This window comes from Trichosurus vulpecula, chromosome 5, assembly GCF_011100635.1.
Source record: "Trichosurus vulpecula isolate mTriVul1 chromosome 5, mTriVul1.pri, whole genome shotgun sequence".
NCBI lineage: Eukaryota > Metazoa > Chordata > Mammalia > Diprotodontia > Phalangeridae > Trichosurus > Trichosurus vulpecula.
Window position 1 is genome coordinate 72546656 of NC_050577.1, and position 25679 is coordinate 72572334.

Sequence of the window (25679 nt, forward strand, 5' to 3'; positions counted from 1 at the left end):
CATTTTGGACCACAAAAAGCTGTGTGTTCCAAATTTGGGGTTTACCATTTTACCATCTATAATCCTCAGAGTATACTCTCATCTACATTTCAAGAGGAAAATGCATAGTACTGAAGTGGCAGGGCTCCTTTCTGGCAAGTGGGTTCTTATCCTTAAGTAAGCACTGTGATTTCAGAGATCCATAGTCTTAAGACTGATAATGGGTACAACTTAGGGTCTCCACCATGCGGTTTTCTGATGCTGCAGAAAGCAGCCCCCAAACAGAAGCCCTGGAAGGGGAAGTTAAGATAACATTCTGGGGTTTCCATCAAGAGAGAGGGAGCCAAGCAGATTCTTAAGAGTAGATAGATACCACTTCAGAATATATGTGTATAAACACACATACATACATATGTATGTATACATATATATGCACACAAAACCATATATTTTCAATTATTAAATACTTCTTTTTTTCTTCTGCTTTCCCCCATCCACTGCAGGGAAATAAAGAAAAAAAAGAAGAGAAAGGGAAAGGAAGAAAGAAGGAAAGAACTCTTTTCTCATGCAATCATAATTAAACAAAACAAATTCCCACATTGGCTACATCAAAAATACATTTCTCATTCTGCATATTAATCTATTATCTCTCTGTCATAAGTGGGCAGTGTTCTTGAGCACTTTTCCCTTTTCCTATAATTTATTATGTGACCATTTATATCTAGGCCATGCATCCATTTGGACAATCTTGGTAATCAAGTGTGAGATGTTGGTCTGATTTCTGGCTTACTCTTGACCAAGTTTTCCCAGCAGTTTGTATTAAGTAGAGAGTCCTACTTCATTTTCTCCTTATTTTTAGTATGTTTAGATAGTTTTTTTAACATGTATTTCAGGTAGACCAAAAATTCCTACATTATTCCTCCTTGATCTGTTTTCCTTGTCATTTTTTAAAATATAAGATATCTTACATTTTCTTCTATTTTTTCAATCATTTACCTTTGTTTTAGATATTTCTTATTATCTCCTAGAGTCATTAACTTCTAGAAGCAACTATATGGCACAGAGGATAGAAGGCTGCACCTAGAGTTGGGGAGACCTAAGATCAAATCTGGCCTCAGATACTAACATGACTCCAGGCAAAACACTCAACCTCTGCCTCAGTTTCCTTATCTGTAAAAATGGGGATAATAATAGCCCCTGCTTCCCAGGGTTGTTGTAAGGATCAAATGAGATAACACTTGCAAAGTACTTTGCAAACATCAAACTGCTATATAAATGCTAGCCGTTAGTTATTTTGGTCCATTCTGATTCTTATGGAGTTTGCTACTGGGATAAGGTTTTGTACCTCTTGGGTAAAGCTGTTAATTCTCTTTCCAAGTCTCTCCTGCATAGTTCTCATTTCTTTTCTGTTTCTTTCCTCTATTGCTGTCATTTCATTTATAATTTCATTTGAACTCTTTTTAAAAAATAGTGTGAATTCTCCTAGGAATTTTCATTTATCTTATGAGCATGCTGTGTTTGTCTTTGAGGCTTTGCTTTTGGGGGGTTTTGAGTTATTCTCCCCTACCGGGTTTTTGTCTTGGGCCTCCTTGGCATCCTTACACTTCTTGGTTCTTCTTGTTGTTTGCTCCTTTTTGGGTGCTGAGACCCAGCTCCTCACCTGATGGTCAAGTTGGTCCCTTCTCCACAACACCCTCTATGGGAACTTTTCCTTCACCCCAGGGCTCTTTTGCTCCAGAGGCTGATTTCTAGGACCACGCTCCTCAAACTAAGTTTGGGCCCCTTTCTTTGGCCAGGGACCTTTCCTTCACTGTGGACACAGAGATTCCCTGCTCCTACTAGATTAGACCTGGCTGAGGCCCTCTACTGGGGGTGGGTGTGGGTGGGCAGGGCCTTTTCTTTTACCCATGGCTACGTCAGAAGTGGCTTCTCCTCTAGACAACAGGCAAAGACCTGAGTTCAAATTCTATCTTCAATATATATATATATATACACACACACACATATATATACACATATATATACATATATATACGTATATATATACATATATACACACACACACACATATATATATATATATATATATTTATGTGACACTGCACAAGTTAGAATCTCGGTGCCCCAGGTAACTCTCTAGAAGTATGGGTTAGAGAACAGGTGTCAATTTGCGCTGGTAGAGGGATTTTCTTCCCTGGAAATCCCTTATACAGATAACTTTGCAGGTCTAGACTCCCTCCTCCAAATTCTCTCTCTCTCTCTCTCTTTCTCCTTCTCTCTCCTTCCCTCCCTCCCTCTCTCTCTCTCTCTCTCTTTCTCTCTCTCTCTCTGTATATACATTTATATATATGTAATATATAGAATATATACACATATATGTATATATAACATGTATATATGTATACACACATATATAATGTGTGTTTCTATCTGCCTCATCTCTCCCTACTCCAATCTATCCTCTATTCAGCCATCAAAATGATTTTCCTAAAGTGCAGGTCCGACCATGTCATCTCTACTTAGTATAGGGTCTGGCACACAGGAGGGGCTTAATAAATGCACATTGACTCACTAAACATATATACACACACAGAGTCTGGAAGAATAGAAACTTCTCTGACTCAGATTCCTGGTTTTCTTACTTGAGCGTGCCTCAGTTGTACAACTTCTAACCCATGTCTTTGCTACCAAGATACGAAGACTTCACCCATATCAGTGCTCATTTAGCCAATGAGTTAACAATCCAAAACATATCAACAACCTCTTGGAATTCCCAGAGTCCTTTGCCACAGAAGGATGCTGACAGCAAATATTTATGCTCGCCAATATTTTTCACCTACATATACTTCTCAGTTTATGCTATGAACTGAACCTACTTCATCAGCATCAACAGCCTTTGATAAACAGGCTTATGTATCTCTGGAACACCACTACACAGGTGGGAATACTCAGATGCTAATGAAATAGATAGCTTTCCTCCCCACCCCCTGTCAGTAAATAGATGGTGGACTATGGGTGTGGAATGATGCATTTGTTGCCAGACGTGACTCACATTTTCTTCCCACACTGCAGGGGAGCATCTTTTGCATAACTTACTTCGGAGATTACTGTACAACACGCCATCCCATTGTTAGATCCCAAACTCCAGAAAAACCAGAGTGGGGAGAGGGGACCAACTCATCAAGACATCTGTAAATGTCGTTGCAGTTCAGTTGTTTCAGTCTTGTCCTACACTTTGTGATGCTATTTGGGTTTTCTTGGCAAAGATATTAGACTGCTTTGTTATTTCCTCCTCCAGCTTATTTTGTAGATGAGAAAACCGAGGCAAACAGGGCCCAGGGTCACACAGATAATAAGTGTCTGAGACTGGCTTTGAACTCAAGGAGAACTTCCTGCCTCCAGTCCCAGCACTCTATCCACTGCACCACCTAGCTGGCCCTGGTAAACGTACCCTGAGTGTATTAGAGGGTCTTTGTAGGGATTCTTGCATTGTTCCTCACACATGACACTCTATTTCTAGTCCCCATGATTTTACATCGGCCTTCCCACTTGCCTGGAATGAACTATGTTCTAATGTCTGCCTCATAGAGATTTCCTCATCTTTAAGATGCAACTCAAGCATCATCTCTGCATGAAGCCTTTCCCGATTCCCTGCCCCCACCTTCCCTACCAAACTACCTTATATTTAACAGTTTTGTTTTTATTTGTATTTGTATGGAGTATTGTACAATACTTGTATGTACCTCTCCATGTGTATTTATTTGTATATCATTTTCTATTTAGGCTGTGGGTTTTATAGATGTAGTTGTCTCCCACATTAGAATGTACGCTCCTTTGGAGTTGAGAACTTCATCCTTTGTGCTTGTATGCCAGTATCTGGCATTTAGCAGAAATTTAATAAATCCTCATTGATTGATTGATAACTTCTTTAGGAACTGATCCTCCTATAGATACTTCTCTGATAACTGTCTTTCAGGCAACTTCAGGTAGAAACCAGTTCTCTTCTTCGCTTCTCCCATCTCGGCTCTCTCGATCCCACACCTAGCCCCTTCATTGAACCATGGCTGCATTCAGGTTGACTACTCTCTTTCTCTCTCCAGAGATATGCTCTTTGCTGAAACCCACCTATTCCCCTCACCCCAGTTCCAACAAAAGAAAGGACACTAACTCAAACTACTTCATGACCCATGTCAGGTGATACCATTTTACAGCTAGTACATGGAAGCTTTCCTGGGCAAGGAACAGTCAGAGCACCTGTGCCTGTGCCTCCTTTAATCAAGATAAGCTCCACTTAAGTGGGGGATTCAAACAACAGAAGTGTGCCCCCGCCACTCAGAGGAGCCAGCACCTCTCCATCAATCCATAGCCGCCACTGCACTTCAGGATGCAGAGAACAAAGATGATTCGAAGAAGGAATCAATGCCATGTTAGAGCGGAGCCTCTCGAGAGGAGGGAGGAAACAAAAGAATCTCCACTTTACTTTGTTAGTGAAAGGTGAGCATCCATTTTTCCCATGGCAGCTTGCACTTCCTTCTCCTTTTCTCACCCCCCTCAACATGCCACCTTCCCTGTCCCCCCAGCACTCGCTTGATTCTCTGTCAGCAACATGACTAAAATTGCTATGCAAAGCTTAATTTATCTTTGTTCTTAATGATGTCTGCAACAAATTCGCTGCTTATGAGAAAAAAAAAACACACCGGTATTCTTTATCTGTCCTTTCATCCAGAAAATAATTTCAGGAAGATAAAATTAAAGCCATCCAAATTCATCTTGTAAGGCTAGAGGAGACCATGAAAACTCATTGTTCTAGGATGCGCTTGCAGGATTTACTAAAGGCAAGCCACGAAGATAATTTTCCTTGCCTCACCTAAAAATCTCCAGAATTCTTGCCTTAGTTATTTGAGAAACAGTGTGGTAAAGTGGGAAGAACTCTGAACTTAGAATCAGAAGAGATATGGATTCGGAGTCCTACCTCTAACATTTAACTATCTGGGTAATCTTGGGCAAGCCCAAGAAGCTCTATGAGCCTTAGTTTGTTTACCTGTGAAATAGTGTTTTAACAACCCAGCTAGGAGCTACTGTGGGGGCATAAGATCCCCCCACAGCCAGCACCCAGGAGGCTGCTGGCATGCTGGGAAAGCACAGGTTCTTTTTATCTGCTTAAACAAGGAAAGTACGGTGAAGGGGTTGACCAGCTTACTTTAATCCAGCATTCAGTTAGCATACAGACAATGTTCATTTAGTTCAGGGGAAAACTCCAGCATTCAGTTAGCATTCAGTTAGTTCAGGGGAGCAAAGAGACAAGCATCAAGAGACAGACCAAATACAGATTCATTCACTTACTTCAGGGGAAAAAGCCAGCACCCTGAGGTTCAGAACTTTCATTTAGTTTGGGGGAAATGAAGCAGCACCCTGAACCTCAAAATCAAAATACAAACAAATTACAAATGTCAACAGACAGACCCAGTACAATTCATAGTTACCAACATCTGGGTCGGCCCGAGAGTAAGGGCTGGCCCAGAGTCAGGCTTGCCACTGCTCCCACACCAACCGGAAAAGGAAAGAGGAATCTTCAAGCCGTCTTCTCCCCTCTTACAGAGTTTTTGACATCATCAAGCACCACCTGAATGACCAGGGCCAATTGGTTCTTGAGTTGGCGCCTTCCCCTAGGTTAACACCCAATAGGGTGTGGCTCTGGAGTCAATACCTCCCCTCAGCCAGCCCCATGACTCATCACACAGGAAGTTCTCTGCTTCCAGGCATGGTCTCTGGGCTTCCTGCCCTGGAAGAGAAGCCCTAGCACCCTGCAAGGCTCAGTGAGGTAAGCTGAGTCATTCAAAGAAAACAAAGGTCATTCTGGTCACACTCCACCCCTCACAATGTTCTAGGATGCATAATCCAACCATAATTTAAATTAAATTATATATCCTAGAACATTGTGATCCAATTATGCAGGAAACTAAAACATATCATTCACAATAAGGCAAAACATCATTCAGTGACATTCCCAAATATTGGTTTACGATTCAAATGTGATCCACCCCTAGGTCCCAGCAAGATAATCTCTTCAATCAATCATCCCCTAAATAATTATTAATAATTCAAATGTCCACCCCTAGATCTTTGTATCCATTACATAGGATCAATAATATCATAACAATAAAACAATATAGCAAGGATAACACAAAATAAGTACACAAAACACTATCATCATTCCCCTACCCCGAACAATTGGGGCTCAAAATCTTGGGGCAAGGGGTGAAGGTCTTATTTTCCTTAGCTTCTTCTTACTGAAATTGGATGTAGAGCTGTGCCTACCCCAAAGAGTCCCATTCCAGAGGTCAGTTCTTTAGCGAGCTAGCAGGAATTCCAAGAATGCTACGTGCTTAGGCAGTCACCGGAAAGTGCAGGGTACTTAAGCCTAAAGGAAACAGAACTAGCAGCAAAGTTAGCCAAAACAAAGAACAAAAAGAGTAGGCAAGTATGGGCTATTATCCTTCAAATAAAATCATCTCCAGTTTGGTTGAGATTTCAGTTATGCAAAGATCCAGTATCAGAGCCAAACTCAGGTGGGAAATGTTTCTTTTCAAAAGGAACACCATGAGGAAGCCAAGAGGATCCCACCCTAGATGGAGACTAGGATTGTCCTCCCAGCCTTTCCCCAGATGTACAAGCTTTCCTCTGTTAATCACACGAGGCCACCTTCCCTCCGAGTATGACTTCATCTGGCTTCTGTTTTACCCATACCTTAGCTCCCAACTTTATTCTATCAATGGAGCAAGACCCTTTTGCTCCTGTTTCAAAACTCCATGTACAATATAATCTCAGGACAGTGGCCCTTCCAGCACAGTCCTCCAGGGCCAGGCTTATCAGCTTAAGCCTTGGGAGGAAGGGATTATCTCCTGCTCTGGGCCCCTGGGAAACCTCGCCCAGCACTTCCACCTGCCTGTTTTCCTTGCTCCTGAGGCTCCAGAGAACTATAGCCACCTCAAGTACAAAGAGCAGTCCAAAAACAGGGAAACATTCAACCAACCCAGCACCCCAAAACACCATGCTCTCTTGTTAAAGCCAGACCCTGATGGTGCCGGAAGCCTCCTGGGTGCTGGCTGTGGGTGGATCTTATGCCCCCACAGGAGCTGCTAGCAGGAGCTGCTAGCTGGATTGTTAAAACAAATAGGAATAATATCATCTACTTCACGTAGTCATTGTGAGGATGAAATGAGGTTATATATTAGGTGCTTCGCCAATCTGAAACTCTGTATAAAAATATAACAAAGTCATCCCCCCCCCCACAAAAGTAATGTGAGTATGGAGGTTCTACTACACTGGCCTATAGAACTTCCATCCTACTCCTGGCTATTGTTGGTTCTAGGCTCTGTAGATACCTTCTGGTCTCTAGGGGCCTCCATATCTGGAGTATGAAACAAAAAAGTTGCAGCTTCTGGATTCAGTCATCACCTTCTGTCTGAATAAATGTCCCTCTTAGGCCAGGACAGACCTGGGGGTACCAACACATAGTTTTCTCTTCATCCAAAGCATCTCCTGGTAGTCTATTTGCAATTGCTGAATAGGCCCTCCTTGAAATTTACATAGCCGACTCTCCATTGCTCTTCTACTCCCAAGTGGGCCAAATAGTACAACCAACTAGTCAGTGGTTGACAATGATATACTGGCTTTGCAAGGTACTATTATCTTGGACCAAGTGACCTACTCAATATAAGACTCTACATTTTTTTCCATCTTAAAGATTCCAAAGCACAAATCATTAGATGAACTTGACTTTTCCTCAAATATCAGATGGAGTGAAGTCTGTGGCAATAATCTAGTTATCATTATACAGGTGCAGTAGAAATGCCACATTTTGACACCAATGAACTTTCTGCTCAAGCCTCAGAGTCCCCTTGCCATTTTAATAGTATGTGATTAAAATGCTAAGGCCATGGGTTTCCTTATAGATGACAAGATAATAGTTTTGGATTTCTTGGTTTCTTTCAAAGAAACAAGTCACATTTTTGATGTAAATTAATATTTCCTGGAGTCATTTGCCCTCAAAGATTCTTCCTTGATTAGAATGGATCCTGTTAGAGAATTCATATTTAGATCTTAAATCTTAGCAGTTGTTAAAGCATTCTGGTAACTGGTTGAGTATGTCCACGCATACTGGGTGAAATGGTCTCTCACCACTGATATGTTACTTAATATTTTTCTCTTTCTCTTCCAAAGATAAAAATCTTTTATATACAAACCCTAAAGTATAGTCTAAACTGGTAGCACTTTCCTTTGAACACACTGATTACAAGTCTCATACTTCTTTATAGATACTGTTGCCCTATTGGGACACTAGAATGCATTTCCCACCAGATCCAGAGTTATCTCTTGAACTGTTTCCAAAAATAACCATGGAGTGCTTTATTGGCCATAAAGTGAAATGTCTTGGATAACACCAGATACTTTTTCATATCTCACAATGTATTCTATGATCCAGCTCTAACTTTGGCTACCCTCTCAGTTATGCCTTCTGTGGAATGAAGTTTGGGTACTTGAGTATCACAATATTTCTCATCCTGCTTATCTTCTTATAGGTAATTACACTGCTTCACCCTCCTCTAGCTGTCCAAAGACAACTGGGACAAGGGGGACTGGTTCAACATATCAATGTCTACTACACCCATTGGGGTACAATTTCTGGTCCTAGACTCCTTGCTGTCTTTTGCTGTGATAGTCACCCTGTTCCTGATATCATAGACTGTTTTCACTCTATCAATGAGCGTCAGGCTAATTTGGGACTCATGTGGCCCTTGTGATGGAGCACCTGCATCTACATTACTCTTCCCTGGCTGATAATATATGCTGAACTCATCGTTGGCCAGCATTGCCTCTTTTCTTTGGCAGGCAGCTTCTAACTTAGCACTTGTCAAGATAAGTCAGTGGGTTGCTATCTATTCATACTTGAAATTGAGTTCCATAGACATAGCCTCAGAATTTATCAGTGACACGCCATTTCAAAGCCCAGAATTCCAACTTGTATACCAAATTCCAAGTCTCATGGACTTTAGGCCCTCTGCTGGTAAACACTACAGGTAAACCTCCCTCTTCTGGTACCAGATTGCTCCCATACAAGGTACTTAGTTATTCAGGTGAGCACCAAGGTAAACCACAAAGGGTTTGCTTGGGCAATAATTCAACACTGGTGGGCTACTTGAGGCAATTTGCCAGGTCTTTAAAAACCTGTCGGCATTTCTCATTGTCCTAACTCTTACTTAGGGAGGTTGGAACTACCAAAGGCCAAATACAATGAAACATGGAATTTAAGATAATACAGTAAAAACAAGTCAGCTTTTTTGGGGGAGATATGCATAGAGTGAAAGGCAATCAGGAAGACTAAGAGAAACAAACCTTCTGGGCCCCCAGGTGGAATGGAGCATCCTGCTGCAGCCTCAGATGGAACTGGGCCCGCTACTTGGGCCCCAAAGGGAATGGGGTACTCTATCCCCAACCTGTAAATTCTGGGGGGTTTTTATAGGGTTCTTATCTGGGGCTAGCAGAACTAGGCATTGAGGAAGGGAATGAGAAGCCTAGACTTGGGGACTGGTACTGCTTCATGCTGGTGGGGGGTGGCAGGTGGGGAAGACTCCTGAGGAATTGGTGGTTAGTTGATATTCAAACCTGCTGCTGGTGGGGCCATTACTGCTAGTCTTCCTCTGACACGGTGACTCAGCCTTCCTTGTCAGAAGGTTTTGAGCTTCCCCAGGACTTCTTCATTTAGCAGGTTGAGCAAGCTACTGTATTCCTTATACTCATCCCAGCCATTTCCAAATGACACTAAAGAGGGGTGGTGGAAATGAAACTATCCTTTGACTTCTGCTTCTTAAGTACATGCCTATAAGTGGGATAAATCTTAATGATGATGCACAGTTATTCATAAAATATTCACTAATAATTACTGATCTCTAGAAGAGATGTCAGAACAGTGCTCCTTTTGAAAGCCCCATCATTATAGGTTCATCCATTCAGAGTCTGTATCCTCCCAAATGTTCAGCATCTCACAAGGAAAGGGCAAGTACAGCAATAGAGGAACGTCAGAATAGTGGCAAAGTACTGACGTGCAACTGGTAACAAATATCACTTATATCTCCATTTCCCTGTGCTTGGTTTCCTCATCTATAGGGTGAAGGGTAATAATATTTGCACTCCCTGTCTCACCACATCATTGTGAGGTTCAAATGAAATCACAGGGTCTTAGAATTTAGAATGGGAAAAACCATAGAGATCACAGTTCACACATCTCATTTTGGAGATCACTTAATTCAACTCCCTCATTAGAAGGATGAGGAAACTCAATCCTACCACCTCTGTCACCTCTGCCTCTTAGAATCCCTAGCCTCCTTGGAGACTCAGCTCACACACTGCCTTATATAGGACATCTATCCGGACACTTCCCACCCCCCCAGTTCTTGGTATTCCTTTCTCAAGTTGTCAGGCACACATATCTGTTTACGTGTTGCACCTTCCAGTAAATTATAATCTCCCTGAGGGCAGGGATCAAGGTTATGCCAGTCAGCTCATATTGGCTAGAGCTCATTGATGAATTTTCAGTCTGAGCATTTACACATTGGAGAAAGGTGAATGTTGGAAGGCAGGCCTTGATGAACTGTTTAGTTGATTGTCTAGGCTTAAGAAAGTGTTGGTGATAATGTTAATAATGCCCGTTAAACTTAAAAGTGTGTTTTGCAGACCTTTTTCCCCCTAAGAGAGCTATTGCCAGAACATTTGCCTGGACATCCCTGGTGAGGACTGTTTTTCTGCTTTGCCCTTAGATCCTCAAGGTCTGCCACAGGCTGCAAGTAGTAGATACCTAATGGATCCCACTGGATTGATTTTGAATGGACTGTGAAATCACTTACCCCAAATAACCTAGATGGTTAATAATAGAGTCAGAATTCAAATGTAGATCTGACAGTAGGGTGCTTGCTTCAGCAGCACATCATATACTAAAATTGGAATGATATGGAGATTAGCATGGCCCGTGCACACGGATGACATGCAAATTTGTGATGCATTCCATATTTTAATTAATTGCTCATGGGTACACCATACCAATATAACAAAAATGATAATACTACCTAAATTAATTTTCTTTTTCAGTGACATACCAATCAAGCTACTAAAGGATTATTTTCTGGAGCTAGAAAAAAAAAAAGCATTTCCCTAGATGGGAAGGAAAAAAAGGGAAAATGAGCTAATCCAATTTAAATAAAAAAAATAAATATACTTCTGGTAGAATTTTGTCAACTTTTATCCTCCCCAGAAAACTTCTCCTTACCCCTACTCTCTTCCTCTGTATCCAAAGCAACAGCCAGTCTGGGCAGGTGGGAGAATCACTAGTATTAGCTGGTGAAAAGAACTGAACCAAACCACCTGTTCATTTTCTTCTCTACTTCAAACCCTGAACACCTCATAACTCTTACAGCCCCAGCTCCTTGCTGAGAGTATGTTAATGCCCCCCTGCTTCAATTTCACCTTGTCCCCCTTCACCTGCACATGACAGAAATGGGGAATGGCTTGTTTCCTCCCACCTGCAACAAGGACTTAGCTGACAGGTTTGCCTTCATTAATGATTCGCAAAGCTTAGAAACCCACCTCTGAAGTCAGATTGTTTCAGAGTGTCAACAGGAGGGAGTTAAAACCCATTTTGTTCTATGAAGCACTTTGACTCAGACAAAGGGGAGGAGACTTACTCATGGATCGTGTCCTTGTGAAGCAGTGACTGTTCTGGCCCCTGACTAAGCTTCAGTGTGGGATTAACTTTTATCACAAGTCGGATGGGTTTTTATTTAAAGATCAATTCACTTTGGGTATTGTTATCAAGCTAGAACTCTACCCATTAATGCCAACTGTCCCCCCACCCCTGCCCCCAAGAACATGCTTTCTCTGATGTGGACTGACTCATCAAAGGGACTTAGAGAGGTGGGGATGTGGGTTTCAACACGCTCCCTGCTAACCCATCTTCATAAATTGTTTGCACGAACTGTCTGACCTGTGATACTCCCATATGGCCCGCTGCATTGGCCTTCAGAACACAGTCACTGTAGTTGAAGGACACTTTCCCAGTGGGTACATCTCCTCCCACTTGTGTGAGTCACAAAGTGCTAGCAGGGAACAGGCAAGCTTTTGTTAGCTGTATTCCACAGTAGACCTAATTGACAGAAAGATGTAGACATTTTCAAGCCTGCTGTGTTTGTTGTATGTCAATTAGACAAAAGTATTTGATTTGGAAGAGTAAAACATTGCCTAAAGAACCCCTTCAGATGAGGTATTTCCAATCCATACATCAAAATTATTCAAGGCAGAAAAGAGATAAACTTGTTCAATCATCCTCTGAGCATAAATGTCAGATGAGGCATAAAAAGAAGATAAATGCTTGCAAAAGTTGTTTGCCCCTGTTACAAAGGAGATATAGCATGGAATTCAAATTGAAGAGGGATTTCCCTATGAATTTTGAGGTCCTCCCAATGACATTCTTTGTGGAAGGCTTAGTGCTGGGGGATTCAAATTCTGGGTCATTGCTGAGCCTCATGGAAGAGATCTCTATCCCTTCTGTCTCAGGGCAATGCTCTCTAAGTCCATCATTGGGTTCAGTTTCTTCGTCTGTAACATGGGAATATTAGCAACACTTTCTTCGTAGGATTGTTGTAAGTATTAGATCGCATAATATATGCAAAGCACTTTGCAAACCTCAAAGTGTTTCATAAATGATATTATTATTATTAATTATTATTATTACTATTATTAAATATCACAATTTTATTGCCATGTGCTTTTCCTTACAACAACATTGAGTTGCTGCTATTACCATTTACAGATGATTAGTAACTGACATTAATCTAGTGCTTAGAGTTTGTAAGGAACTCCACACATTATTTCATTTGATCCTCATGCCAACCACTCTTGAGATAGCTGCCACCAGCATCATGATCCCAGCTTGACAGATAAGGCTACTGAAACTTAGAGAGATTATGGAAGTGGTCACATAATTAGTCAGTGTCTGAGTTGGGATTTGGATTCAGGTCTTTCTGACTCCAAAGTTCAGCTCTCTAGCTGCTGAACCAGCTAAGCTTTCAAGAGCTTAACCGGTTTACCTTACAGTCACATAGCTAGTAAGAAGTCAAGCTGAAGCTAGAACTCAGGTCGTCTGACTCCAAATAAAGTGCTACCTCTAGTACGCATTGAGCACAGAAAAATCTGCCTAGAAAAACCAAACCCCAAAGAATCTCTCCACTGGCATGACTTCCTGTGCAAACCCTTCAAAGGAGGATGAGTAATAGAACATAAAACATACTAAGTTTCTCTAATGACCAGTGACCTGATTTGTTTTTAGGGCCATCTGAATTTTTGTTCATATGTAGGCTAATGATTATTTTCGTGGCTGGTTCAGCCTTTGGTTAATTCGCCAAGCAAGCTACTCCTTTGATCATTGACTGTGAAGGGATGTCGTCAAGCAGTAGCTTGCCATGATGTTCCTGAGTAATAGTAATTCCCAAATGGATCTGTGAACTCATTACTTTTTATGTTCTCTCCAATAATGCAAATCACAAAACCCCCATGGCTGCTCTTTCCATGCAGCTCTTGTCTGGGTCCTTCTGAGTGTTTGCCTCAGGGGTTCAAGGCGACATTCTGGAGAGGAGTTACAGTTTTGGGGTGGGAGGAATGAAGTCTTCATCGATTTTCTTCCTTACATCATGAGAAGTGGAACAACTCGATTTGTCTATTTGTTGTCCCTCACTCCTGTCCTGCGCCTGGCCCATCTTCTTTTTATATTATGCATTTCCATTTTTTCCCAGCTCTCCTCAGTTCCTTATTTGTTGTGTTATGTCCTGCACACACTTACCATGTGCCTTCCCATGACTATGTGGTGCTCTCTTTTAAGTCTTCAAAAACCTTAGTAACTCATAACTCACAGCAATACAACAATGGTAGAATTTTTGTGGCTCAAAAAGATGAGTCTTCATTACTAAGAGAAGTTTGGGGTCATTAAGGGACTTTGTGATTTTCAGAAGGCAAATCTAGTCCATTCTTTTCCTTTTGCTTATTTCTGGGCCCAGCTTACTATTGGCAATTTATATTGTTTGTCCTAGAAGCAACCTGGAGTAGTGGATAGAGAGCTGGCCTCGAAAATAGGAAAAACTACCTGCACTCCTAACATGGACACAGAATGATTGTTTAACCCTGGGCAAAGTACTCTAAGTAACTTGAAGAATGTAGATGGCAGAGAAGGTGGAGATCTTTATTGGTATAGGGAGCATCATCATCTTGGAGTTTCCTGTACTAATGAAATCATAGGTCTAATCTATATCTTACATATGCATATAGACAAACACATATGCATATGTAAATACATGTGCATGTACATGTGTGCACACACAACACACACACACACACACACAGATAGATAGGCTCCACAGGCCATCTTTCCAGTTACATGTCATAAATAATTGCAATAAATATTTTTCATCTACTTGGTTTTCCCTATATGGATGGTTAAGTCAAATTTATTTGAGTTGATAGGGATCGCTTCCAATGAAAGGCAGTGTGCTAAGGGTCTAGGCAACTAGCATAATGTCATGCATAAAGTCATCTAGAGGACCTCCCTATCCCAAAGGAATTCCTCTTCTGTTTGAACTTTGTACTAAATTTACTCTATGACAGCGGCAAATACCTTTGGTGAGCATGTCTCCATGTTTTATGCCTCGCCTACTCTTTTTGGTTAGAGGGTAATCAAACAAGGTAATATCTCATGTTATTTTTAAAAATTGTATATCACAATGGGAAATACTTTGAAGAGAGTTTTAATGCAATGGTTTCCTCTAACAAATCACATGTTTCTTCCATCAACATCCGATAAGCACAAAACGATCTTGTATTCTCTATCTCTTTCAGTTTGTTGTATTGTGGTAAAGATGTGGCATCCTGTGCAATATTGCCTGAAAAAGCTTGCCTATTTCCTACTCATATGCCCAAGGAATTTTAGCTCTGCTTAAATTACATCAACAATGACCACCATCCACATAGAGAGAGTTCTCCCAAACATTTTAGATAGATGGGAAAATATGCATACGTCTTGAAAATTGTTCTCCTAGTTGCCTTCTTGTAACCTTAATAAGCCTTGAAATCCTCATCCCCAAATTTTATCAATTCCAGCACATGTCTCCTTTATCATCTTTTTACTTTAAGGTGCCATTTCTACTTCACAAACAGAGTCAGAATGTTCTAGTACAACTGAAATGCCTCACGCATCCTTGATGGGAAAAAAAGTTGGTTATAAAAATCTTTCCAAGAGCTTATCCATTTCTTTTCAATTTGTTATCCCTTTTTTCCAGCTTAATCCACAAGTTCTCTCAGGATGGTAGCTTAGTTGGGTTTCTAATGGAGCTTTCTTTAAACTGGTTTTACCCTCCACTGGATTCTCTCTGTTTTATGAGGCAATATTGTTTACAATAGTCCATATTCTTTCTCTATAAAAGTTTGCAGATGAGTTTGTATTCTAAACTACTGCTGCCTTTCGCTGCTATCTCAACTTGGCAAGTAAGTCAAGTATTATGTTGATTAAGGTTCTTTTTGTCTCCGTGGTTTAACAGTTGATTCATACTATCTAAACTTCTATGTGGAATTGTTTATAGACTGTATCTTTGTCATTTCTTCTATCTATTTTGTTGTTAAGTCATTCTAGTCATGTCTGAAAACCCCATTTGGGGTTTTCTTGCAAAGATACTGAAGTGGTTTGCCATTTCCTTCTCCAACTTATTCATCAATTACCCATTTTTTCTCATTAACCATTTGTTTAAGCAGATCAAGATTGAGTGGTTTCTGTTGTATACTTTATACTTTTTCCTCATTTTCATTCCCTTTTCTTTGTTCTGATTCTGATCTTTGCTTTATCAAGTTCATTGGTCAGATATGCAAGTATTTTATTCAAGAATGACTGTTACAACAATAACAAGTAGTTTCCTGTGTAGAAAAGTAAAATCAATTTCATTTTTGCAATATTATTAGATGTTCATCATGTTCACTGCCTATTGATTGTTTTCTCCAAGAGTGTATTTAAGATGTATAAGTGTGAGGCTTCTGCGTAGCCATTAGCCTTTCTCATTTCTCATTCCCGATGCAGGTTTTCTAATTATATTTTTCACTATCCTCAAATATTTCCTCCTTTGCATTAAATCCACTGAGGATCTAAGTGTACATTGAATAAATTTGGAGAGTCTTATCTAATTTTGGAATTTCTTTACCTTTTTATCTCCTGCAGCAACTATTGGCACATAAACTGAAATTATTTCCAAGTGGTCTTAAAATCAGCAAACAAATATGGCACTTCCCATGAGCCATTGCCACACAAAATGACATAATATTCATGAAATATTATTTCATGTTACATTTATAATCATGACATACCAACTCCATTCATTTGCCTCTTTTAGTAGACTCTTTGAGTCATCCTTTCATTTTACCACAAATTCCTTTTCTGGTTTTGCTTATAGTGAGGATATCAAGCTTGATACATTTTATTTCCTAATAGTTCCTTCACTTATTGGTCATTGGATACTTGGACCTCACATTTAGGGTATGAACAGTCAAGTAAAATATTTAGATAAACTAAAAATTATGGAACCCCTTTTCCATCACTGACACTACAACCACAGAAGCAGAAGCACTCACATAAGATCCAGGCCTATATTAAATTATTTTTCATTATTTCATGGGTCGCTGTAGTCAAATAGTTTACCATCAGGTAACCAGACTCTGGCGATGAGGTTCTCTACATTCAACTAAAAAAATACTTTTTCTATTACTAGAATCATAATTGGAGCCTTTTCAACATGATGTAACCTGTCAGATTATATTCCACTGGTAAAAGGGGGAAGGTGAGGGGAAGGAGAAGAGATTAAGCATTTATATATCACATGCTACATGCCAGGCACTATGCTAAGCACTTTACAAAGATCTTGTTTGATCCTTTTAACAACTATGTAAGGTAGGTATTATTATTATTATTCCCATTTTTATAGTTGAGGAAACTGAGGCAAACAGGGTGAATTGACTTGCCCAGGGTCATGTAGTTAGTGTCAGGTTGAATTTGAACTCAGCTCCTCTTGACTCCAAGCCCAGCATTTTATCCACTGTACCACCAAGCTGCCTAATGTCCAAGAACTTGGGTTGGCTTGAAAAGATATCTCAGCAAGATTTTGTGGAACAAAAGCAATACAAATAATAAGTGGAATTTATATAGCCCTTTAGGATTTACAAAGCCCTATGTATACTTCATTGCATTCGATCCTTAGAACAATTCTGTGAGACTGACAACGTAAATATGCCCTTTTTATAGATGACGAAACTGAGGTTTAGAGAGCTCTTGTCTAGAATCATCTAGGGTCATTTAGGCGGTAAGTGACTGAGTCAGGATTTGAACCTTGCTATTCTGGTACCAAATCCAGTATTCTTTCCATGGGACCTTGGCTGCCTAATCTGCTTTTGATTCTTTATCAGTTGGAGCCAAATGTTTATAAGCATTCCCTTGATAACCAGCACTTCTGCCACCTCTCTCTAAAGACTCTTAGAAAATTCATCTTTTTATGATTGATCATTATTTCTACTTTCCTGAGGTTTGGGTGGGTGGATGGAGGAAAACCACAGCTCTCCTAAGCGTGACAGGAAGTTTCCTTGAGGCTGATCTATTTATTACAATCAGACTCAGAAAGCCAAAATTCTTAAGTGTTCTCACATTAAAAAGCTTCCTATTCCCCACAAAGACCCACAGAATGGAAGGATGATGATTTATCAGGTGTTATTCTGGAAGTACCTTCTCAGCTTTAACAGTTTATAGATTAAGGGGTCTTAATCCTCACCAGTGAGGATCATTATTGCAGAGCTAGCAATGGCCTACCTAGCTCATTAAGGAAACAAGAATAGAAACCATGCTTTACATTCAATTCTTGCCCCCATTATATCCCGGAGAGGAGAGAAGACAATCTAGACATTCACCATAATACAAGCCCTTCAGTATACATCTTCTTGAAGGGATGAGCAAGAATGTGCATAATGCCATATGTTCTTTCCTTCCCTTCAGCTCCTCTTGCCTGGTAGAATGGTCTTCCCATAGAAATTAGATCCATATACAGAACTACCTATGTTAGGGTCTTCTCACTAATCATTCTCTTTCTGCTTTGTGCCCCAAACTAGAGCTTCCATTTGGAACAATAGAATTTTGCTTTTATCCCTCCATCCCCCACCTTTGGGTTTCCCTTGGGAACATCAAAAATCTGTCTCATGTCTAGGTCCACATGTGTGTGTGTGCATGAACACATATATAAAGGGCCTTCAGTTTCTATGCATGCGCTCGGGCTAACACGACTTTAGCTATTAGGATAGGTGTTAAATAGCCTGGGAAAAATTGAAAGAGGCCCATTTAGTTTTCCAAACTTGTTGAACAGTCTTAATATTGGGGAACCTTAGTATTGGAGAGAAAATACTTGAGGCATTTGCAAGTACAAAATATTTACAAAATTCAAAATGGCTCACTTATTTGGTGGGGCTCTACCTCTCTCAGGAACTCAGACATTACTCCAGATTTAAAGTTCTATCCTGGGATTGAAGTCTTCCAAAAGGAAAAAGTGTTCAGATTGCTATGGAGTTGACTCTTTTTTTTTCTGGACCTGCCAGGCTACAGAACTTAGAGGTGCGGGTAATGGGTAGCAAATAAAATCTAGGTTTGTTCCTCTGCGTTGTTGCTCTGTTCCTTCAGCTCAAGGTCCATGATCTCTTCCAATGAGTCCGGGAAGTGTGGTTTAGGAAGCCCTCTGTCATCCCACCATTGTTCCCCCACTGCTTTCAAGTTATGTTAATGCAGCCTGATCCAGACAATTTTCACCACTATGGCCACCGTCTATCCTCTGCCATCTTTGGTGCCATGTTTCCTGGTAGGTTTACAGGCTTCTACTTCAGAGGAGTCTGTGTAGCCATTTTCTGTACCCATTTTCACTTGCCTATCTGCCTCTAGTTCTGGTTTTCTCTCCTCAGTCTCCTTTTAAGGGCCAAGATCAAAAGCTGTAGACTGCCTGGCTGTGAATCAATTGATCTTTCTCATCATAATGTCAAAAGGACAGGGGGAGTCCCTAGGACAGATAACATTACATCATATCAAAGAACTAAACTTTTAAAGAAGAATTTACCATCTCTTTAAGAATACATGAGAGGTAGCAGCTAGGTGGTGCAGCAAATAGAGCACTGGTTCTGGAGTCAGGAGGACCTGAGTTCAAATTTGACCTCAGATACTTGACACACTTACTAGCTGTGTGACCTTGGGCAAGTCACTTAACCCCAATTGCCCTGCCTTCCCCCCTCCAAAAAAAAGGGAAAAAAAGATTTAAATGGCAAACAGGTATTTAAGAAAAAAAGAACACATGAGAGAAGGTCGCCAGGGTCTTATCAAGCTCATCCTGGCACAGCCTCTCTTTAATATCACCTTCATTTGGATAGCTTCTTACAACTACTGAACATGTCATTCACATACATTATTTAATTTGACTCACTTCTTACAACAGCCCTATGAGACAGTTGGGAAGGCAGTTATTGTCATTTAAACAATAAATGTAAGTTTTATAGATTAGTAAACCAAAGCTCAGAGTTGTTGAGTGTCTTATCCAAAGTCTCATAGTTTGTTGATGGAAAAACTAGGACTCCAATATGGTTCATGTAACTCAACATCCAGCTGTCTTTCTATTATACCCTTCCTAATTTCCCCACTATCTGTCCATAATGTCTGAAATTCTAGCATTCTGATAAGTGAAACTTTTTAGTTAATGAATTATTTCTCCAGAAGATCCCCTTCAAAATGCAAATATTCTATCCATTCATTCATCAACAGCCTGCCCCCAAAATTTTCCCCAATTAGTCAAGGCAATTTAATTCCAATACACATCTATCAAATGCCCTGTATATACAATATACTATACTAGACACCAGAGATACACAAAACCAAATGAGATTGTACTCACCTTCAAGCAGTTTACCTTCTATTGAGATGCAGCATATACATGGGTAAGTAAATATAATGTATGTTCAAAGCGCATAGAGAAGGTACTGGAAGGAAAGGCATCATACAGAAAATTGGATGTACCTAAGCAAAGCTGAGCCTTATAGGGAGCTAGAAATTCCCACAGAATTGAAGAGAAAGAACACTTTAGGCATAGATAATGGTCTATTCAAAGGCATAAAATTAGGAAATTAAATATTGTGGATAGGTAACACCAAGTAGCCCAGCTTGGCTGTAACATAGATTATTGTTTCAATAATCTAAAATAAGTCTCAAAATGTACAATGGAGTGAGATTGTGAAGGTCTTTAAATGCCAAATAGAGGAGTTTAAATTTGGGGTTGGAGGCACTGAAACTTCTGGAGGAGAAAGATAACATGGTCATACCAATGTTTTAGGAATATCCTTTTCATCTGTGTGATACATGGATTGGAGAGAGGGAAGACTGGAAGCAGGAAGACTAAATAGTTCTCTAATAGATAAATGGTCAAAAGATATGAACAGGCAGTTTTCAGATGAAGTTATCTATAGGCATATGAAGAAGTACTCTAAATCACTTTTGATTAGAGAAATGTACTTTGAAATGACTCTGAGGTACTAACCTATGGGATCACACCTATCAGATTGGCTAATATGACAGAAAAGGAAAATGATAACATATTGGAGAGGTTGTGGGAAAATTGGGGCACTGAGGCACTGTTGGTAGAGTTGAAAACTGATCCAACCATTCTGTAGAGCAATTTGGAACTATGCCTAAAGGGCAACCAAACCGTGTGTGCCCTTTGATCCAGCAATGCCACTACTAAGTCGGTATCACAAAAAGATCATAAAAAGGAGAAAAGACCTGTATGTGGAAAATATATGCAGCAGCTCTTTTCATGGTGGCAAAATATTGGAAATTGAGGGAATGCCCATTAATTGGGGAATAGCTGAACAAGATGTGGCATATGAATATTATAGAATACTATTTTGCAATAAGAAATGATGAACAGGCACATTTCAGAAAAAAAACTGAAAAGTACAAACTGATGCAAAGTGAAATGAGCAGAACCAGGAAAGCATTGTACACAATATTAGCAACATTGTGAGATGATCAACTATGAACGACTCAGCTCTTCTCAGCAACACAAGGATCCAAGACAAATACAAAGGACTCACAATGGAAAATGCTATCCACATCCAGATAAAGAACTAATGGACTCTGAATGCAGCTCAAAGCATATTTTTTCACTTATTTTATTCTTTCTCATGGTTTCATTTCCTTTTGATCTGTTTCTTCTTTCATAAATGTGACTAATATGGAAATTGTTTACATGATAGCACTTATATAACCTATATCAAATTGCCTACCATTTTTGGAAAGGGGAGGGGAGAGGAAGGAGGGAGAAAAAAATTGGAATTCAAAATCTTGTCAAAATGAACATTAAAAATTGTCTTGATATGTCATTGAGAAAAAACCAAAATACTATTAAAAAAGAAAGAAAGACTAACTAGGGGGCTATTGCGATACTCCATGAGAGGAATAATAAAGATCTGAATATGAGTGGTGGCCTTGAGAATAGAAAAAGGGAGATGAATGTGAGAAATGAGGAGATGGATTCAGCAAGATTTGGCAACTGATTAGCTCATAGGATTATTGCTTCAATAATGCGAGTAATGCTAAATACATCTAGAAATGTCGAATGGAGTCAGATTGTGAAGTTCTGTAAATAGCAAATAAAGTAGTTTAAATTTTATGTTAGAGACACTGAAGCTTCAGCGACAGAGTATCAGTTTGGCTCTAAATCTGTCAGTTATACATTTAGAGCTGGAAGGGATCTGGAAAGCCATGCAGACCGCGCCATTCATTTTGATGAATAAAAAACTGAGGCAAGCAGAGGTTAAGTGACTTGCCCAGGGTCACAAAGCTAGTATGAATCAGAAGTGAGATTTGAACCCAAGTCTTTCTGATTCCAAATTTATACTCTATGTCTCATATGTCTCTCTAATCTGTAAGTTGAATGAATATAAAGAGTTAAATGTAAGTCCGAACTCGTTGTACCTGACATGCTGACATCCTCAGTAGACAGAGAAATTAGGAGATGAGTTTAGAGAAAAGGGTAAAGAGTTTCATTGGTGGGAGCAGAGAGAAAGGGTCACCGGGGGTTATGATGTTCAGTGAAGTCAAAACCAAACAGAGATGTTAATGGAGAACTACCTGGAAAGTTCTCAGAGTTCCGAGCCTTTTATAAACGAAGGCTTTGGGAGCAGTCTATTACTCAGTTCTATTCTTAAAGCATCTAGAGATGTGGCATTGCTTCCTTTCCAGGAAAAGTGAGGAAGATGGGTTTTGGAGGGAGATTTCAGTCAGGGGACTTGGGTTCACATCCTAGCTTAGTCACTTGCTGCCTGTGTGACCTCAGACATGACAATTCATCTTATCAGGTAAATGACTACAAAAGGGCTTGGACTAGATGGCTTTTTCAGGACACCTTCAGCTCTCAGTTCATACAAGTATGATTTGTAGATTTCTGACATTTATCTGAATTGTACCAGTTGACTCACTTCTAGATCCTTCTCTTTAGATATGGAGTACTTGGGGGTCCTGGGGGACATAGGGCAATATGGCAAGTTAGTTTTCTCTAGTTTTAAATACAATTGCTCACTTAGTAAACTGCTTCTGAATAAATCTCGCCAAGATGGACCAAGCAATGACAAGATGCCATATCTGCCAGAAGTCACTCCTACTTCCTGATGAGCATCTATCCAGTAAAAATCCCAGGGGATAGGAGGGTGGGAAGAGGAGCTCATTATAGAAAAGAATGAGTAGTCAACCCAAAGCCATCCCTTTGGGTTCATATTCTCACCCAATAGAGTAGGAAAATGGAAGGCAGAAAGAGGGAGTGATAAGAGTGTAGAAGGGTTGGGATCTGAGAACTTACCTACATTAAGCAAAATTTACCTGTGAAGCACAGGTGAGTAGAGCCTTGGCATTGGAAAGGACCTCAGAGATCACCAAATTCAAACTCTTATCACACCCCAGAATGCCTTATCCTTCATCCTTAACAAATGGTCAGCCTCTCCTTGAATAATCCCAGCATTGGAGAACTCACTTAAGGCATCCTCTCCCACTTTGGGACTGTTCTGATTATAACAGAAAGTTTCCTTAGGTTGAATTACAGTCTGATTCCTGGTGCCTGCCACTCACCCATCCTAATTCCAGGCTATAGAGTTACACAGAGCAGCTCTAATCTCTGTCTCCCACCTGACAGCCCTTCAGATATTTGAAGGTAGCTCTCATTTTCTCCCTAAGTCATCTCATTTCAAGCTAAATATTCCTAGTTCCTTTAACCACCCCTCCTAAGACCCTCCTAATTTGCAATTTGCACTCCTTCCTCCTCTCCTGACGAAAAAGGCAAATTTTGTGCAAAAGAGGTTTCAGTTAGCCAAAATATAATTGTTCTCCCACCACATTTAACAAAGTCTCCTTCTTCAAACCAAGAGTCTATGATTGGTCTTGATTACTTGACAATGGGAGGTCAGGGATGGGTTACTCAGTTTCCAATCTCACCCTCTCCCTCTTCTCCCATCGAGTGATAATCAGGATGGTTCTGAAATCCTGGTTTCACTTAAGGCTGATTTGCAGCACTTGCCACTTATCCAACCAATTTAGCAGCAAGGCACTCTTGGGATCTAATTTCTGGTTTGAATTGTATTTCATCTGTACCTTGGAGTAAATGAACAATTTTTAACAGGAAAACTTTATTGGATCTTCTGGGAACCCACGTTTGCCACTCTGTCTTCTTTGGAATGAGATAGAATTCTTTCTTAAGTAAGGTATGCAGCAGTTGCAGGTGTGGACTGTGGGAACGCCACCGCTTGGCCCTCTGCCCCCATCCCTGGTGCTGAGCAGTGGCTGCATCCTCCATGTCTGCAAACTCAACAGCAAAAGGAGAGCCATACATGATGTGGCGAAAAGAACTACTTAGCTAGGCTAATGGCTCTGCAACCTTAAGCAAAGTGCTTCCCTTCTCTGAATCTCAATTTCCCTTCCTGTAAAATGAGGGAGTACGATGACTAGATGGCCACTGAGATCCTTCCCAACCCTAGTTTCTATGATCTAGGACAAGTAGTACACAATAGCCAGCATTTATGTAGCACTTTAAGGTTTGTATAATGCTTCACAAATAATAATAATGAAAATAATAATAAATGTTCAGTCCTTTAGTCATGTCCAACTCTCAGCAACCCCATTTGGGTTTCCTAGGCAAAGATACTGGAGTGGGTTGCCATTTCCTTCTCCAGCTCATTTTACAGATGAGGAACTGAGGCAAACAAGGTTAAGTGACTTGCCCAGGGTCACACAGCTAGGAAGTGTCTGGGACTGTATTTGAACTCTGGTCTTCACGACTCCAGGTTCAGCATTCTGTCCACCATATAGGATATCTGTGTCAAAGGCATAGATCCTTCAGTCTTTGTTTGTATAATTCTGAAATTCTTTCAGCTCTTCCCGGATAAGTCTCCATTTTCCATCAGTTTCTCTGCTTGGTTTCTACTCCACTGAACATCATGCCTGCCCCAAGATCAGCAGATCACCTGGAATCTCTTCACCACTCACTCTGTGATACTCAACACCTTCTCAGCTCCCTCATTTGCCTCTGACCTCTGACTGGAGGACTTCTGGAAGATAGGGCATATTGTCATTGCTTGGTCCAACTTGTTGAGATTTATTCAAAGGCAGCTTACTAAGTGAGCAGTTGTATTTAAAACTAGAGAAAACTAGAGTGCCACATTGTCCCAGGCACCCCTATCTAAAAAGGAGGATCTAGAAGTAAGCCAACTGGTACAACTCAGATAAATGGTAGTAAGCTACAAATCAATGATTGAGAGCTGAAGCGGACTTGTTAAGCCGTCTAGTCCAAGCCCTTTCATGGATGAGGAAAGTAAAGTCCTGATAGGTGAATTGTCATGTCTGAGGTCACACAGGCAGTAAGTGACTAAGCTAAGATGTGAACCCAAGTCCTGAAATCTCCCTCTGAAGCCCATCTTCTTCTCTTTTCCTAGAAAAACAATAACGCCACCTCTCTGGATGCTATAAGAATGGAACTGAGCAACATATGTGAAAGTCCCTAGCTGTTGAGTCATCAGGACTGCTGCTGATCTCCCCTCTGATTTTGGGTTGGGGAGGAGGGGGGAGAGTCTGCAAAGAAAGTTGCAGAGGACAGTGGAAAGAGCACTGTGTTCAAACTGTATTTCAAACACTTGGACGAGTCACCTCCACAGGCTTTACTTTCCTTGGCTATAAAATGAGAGGCCTGGATTAGATGGCCTCTGAGGTACCTTCCAGTTCTACACCTGTGATGAAACAGAATGGAAAAGAATTGATTAAGTGCTTACTATGAAAGAAGGACTGAGCTATGTCTTGAAAATGAAGTAGAAAAGCCAGACAGTTCCTGCTCTCAAAGAGCTCACATTCTAATCGAGGAAGACAACACATGTAGAGTTCAGCTGCAAAGACAGATGGACAACCCAGTGGTTCTGAGGGTTCTGCAGCAGGGCAGATGGCAAGGCATAGAAACCTGGAGGGCACAGTTATGGGGCAGATGGCAAGGACTTTTCTCAAATGGCTAGGAATG

General features: G+C 40.5%; 1 non-coding gene across 1 annotated transcript; it reads left to right on the forward strand.

The window, feature by feature from the left end:
- The first annotated feature begins 10943 nt into the window (after positions 1 to 10943).
- LOC118852451 lies at positions 10944 to 11050 on the forward strand. Its single transcript, XR_005010535.1, has one exon. It is a non-coding gene; the product is annotated as a U6 spliceosomal RNA (small nuclear RNA).
- The last annotated feature ends 14629 nt before the right edge of the window (positions 11051 to 25679 follow it).